This window comes from Budorcas taxicolor, chromosome 23 (genome assembly GCF_023091745.1).
Source record: "Budorcas taxicolor isolate Tak-1 chromosome 23, Takin1.1, whole genome shotgun sequence".
Classification (NCBI taxonomy): Eukaryota; Metazoa; Chordata; class Mammalia; order Artiodactyla; family Bovidae; genus Budorcas; species Budorcas taxicolor.
Window position 1 is genome coordinate 34,503,788 of NC_068932.1, and position 2,905 is coordinate 34,506,692.

The window sequence follows — 2,905 nt, forward strand, 5'->3', positions numbered from 1 at the left end:
AAAGATTAACTGACCACAAAACTGAGTTTGGGAACTGTACTAATGAAGCAGAAGGCTAGCAAGGAATGTAGAGATCAGAGAGCAATCTTAGAGCCAGAGGAATTCAGAAACTTGCCAAGGCCACACAGAATGTACAAGGAGGAGAATTCTGACCAGCAACGTGCAGTCCTGTTATCTGGGTGGCTACCATAGGCCTCAGTGCCTGGTTCTGTTTGCAAGTCTGGTCCCCAGTGATGCTAAGCTTGGAACATAGATACTGCGTGTTCCTAGGCCAATAACACATCTTAAGGCAAATGATGTTAAAAGACCAGGCCTAGGAGATGCTGCCTACCATAATACAATTTAACGACAGAGCTGAGAGTAAAAAATAGCAGACATCAATAACAAAACACCCACAGGGCCCTGGCCTCATCTTTTAAACTGAGCAGAAGAGGCAGAAACTTGAAGAAAATTTAATTCCCTAAGAAGAATGATTCTATTGGGAAAGATGGAAACTAAATTTCTCAAAAGGTCATATTCAATAAGGAAGAAGACCCCTCTAGACCCTAATGAGAAAAGCACAGGAAGAAAAAAGTTAAGACTGATTTGTCATTTCCCTTGAACTTGTGTTCCAATGTTATTTGGTTATACGCCCAGATAATTGCCCCAACCCAAGCTCAGCTACGTGACTCCATGAGAAAGAAGAATGGCAAGAACTAAAAGAGGCCTCCTGGTCCCCAGGCAGGCCCTCGAGTGCCAGTAAAGCGGCATCGAGGCCGCGAGGAGAGGGTGACGAGGCCACCATGCAAAGGCAAGTAGGCCGGGCCCGGCCAGGTGACCAGCGCCATGAGCGGCTCCTCGGGCACCCCGAACCTGGGCTGCAAGATCAGCATCATCTCCAAGGCACAGATCCGCTACAAGGGCATCCTCTACACCATCGACTGGGACAATGCCACCGCGGCGCTCGCCAAAGTGAGGAACTTTGGTACTGAAGACCGTCCCACAGATAGGCCTGCCACCCCCCTAGAGAGGAGATTTATGAGTACATCATCTTCCGGGGAAGTGATGTCAAAGATATTACTGTGTGTGAACCTCTGAAAGCTCAGCACACGCTCCCTCAGGATCCTGCTGTCCTTCGATCTTCCCTGGGCTTGGGTTGGGCTCCTCCTTCCAGGTGCCTTACAGCCCCTTCCGAGGGAAGCCACCCTACAGCCAGCTGGTGGGCAGCTCCCTGCTTAGCCAGCAGTATGCTGGCCTCCTTGGGTTTAGGAGCCAGATTTCCATCTGTCTCAGTTGGCAAGAGCCCCATGGTGGAGCAGGCCATCCAGACTGGATCTCTTGATAACTTGAACTCTAGGAAGCTGTTACCTGGCGAGGGCACCGTGGGCATGCAGCTCAACAGGCGCCCAGCCCCACCGGCAGCAAGGCCGCCACCAATATAGCTCAGAGGCAGCTGTGCAAACTCAACGGCCGGTGAACAACAGAGAACAGAAGACCTCAGAGGAGGCGCTCAGGGAACAGACGAACAAGGAACCGCTCCAGAGGGCAAAGCTGTCCAACTAACATCAAGGAAAACACAATCAAGTTTGAAGGCGACTTTGATTTTGAGAGGGCAAATGCCCAGTTCAGCCGAGAAGAGCTGGACAAGGAATTTAAAAAGAAACTGAATTTTCAAGATGACAAAGCTGAGAAAGGGGAAGAGAAGGACCTGGACGTGGTGACCCAGAGTGAAGAGGCCACTGCTGAGGAGGACCACTTGGGGCCCCGCTGCTACTACAACACGTCCAAGTCCTTCTTTGACAACATCTCCTCTGAACCCAAGACCAGTTCCAGGTGGATGATGTGGGCTGAGGAGAGGAAGCTCAACACGGAGACCTTCAGGGTGTCAGGGAGGTTCCTCCGAAGCCGTAGTTTCTGGGGTGGATTTCGAGGGGGCAGGGGCAATGGTGCAACCCACCGTAACCCAACTTCCCACAGAGCTGGGACCGGCAGGGTGTAAGGAGTTGGCCGAAGTTTCTTGCTGAAGCGGCACCGGCGCCAGGCTGTGTCTACGAGGACAATGGAGAACGCTGCACTTACTGGGGGAGACACGGTCACTTTGTTTACTGAGTTTGGAAAGTCCATGCTACCACTTACGTTTTGAACTGAACTTGGACGTGGTCTGAGTTAGAACCTCTTGTTTGGGCAAATGTACATGGGAAACTGCTTTGAGTTATTCTAACCTATTTTTCCTTTTCAGTTGTGCACAGCCTGATTCTAAGTTTCTGCAGAAGGGTTCCAGAGTGAAAGTGTGATCCTCACTTTGTGACCTTTCTTGGACAGCTTTGACTTTAAAGGCGGAACCAAATTTCATTTGGCAAATAAAAAAAAAAAAAAAAAACAAAGAACTAAAAGAACTTGTAGTTCACCACCACTTAAACAGAAAGCAATCTGATGGTGGCTCCATCTGGATTTGTATGGTCTTTATGGCATACAATGATCTCTGTGCTACTCGAGCCAGTTTCTGCCGATGATTTCCAAGTGGAACCCATGTCATTATTTTTGTGACTGGAAATGAAGTTTTATGGACTTTACTAAGATAATAACAATGCCCATAACATATGGATGTGATGTATCTCAGCTTCATAAACTGCAAATAGAACAGCCTTATTATAATTCACAGCTGACATTTACATGGGGCTCCCTCTCTGCATGTATTGAGCAAAGAATCTCTCATTGAGTTCTAATAACCCTCTGGGGCAGGTACCATTACCATCTCCCTCAGAAAGATGAGGCAGCTGCAACAGAGAGAAGTTAAAGAAATTGCCCAAGGTCATTCCACTAATAAGCGATGCAGCTTGGACCTGGACACAAGCAGTCTGAGTCAGAGACCATGGCCAGGATGCTAAAACTCCCTCAAGAATATTAAACAGTTCAGGCAAATCAT

General features: G+C 48.6%; 1 pseudogene; it reads left to right on the forward strand.

Annotated features, from left to right (window-relative positions):
- The first annotated feature begins 825 nt into the window (after positions 1-825).
- On the forward strand, positions 826-1,978 carry LOC128068045 (protein LSM14 homolog B-like; annotated as a pseudogene).
- Positions 1,979-2,905: the final 927 nt, after the last annotated feature.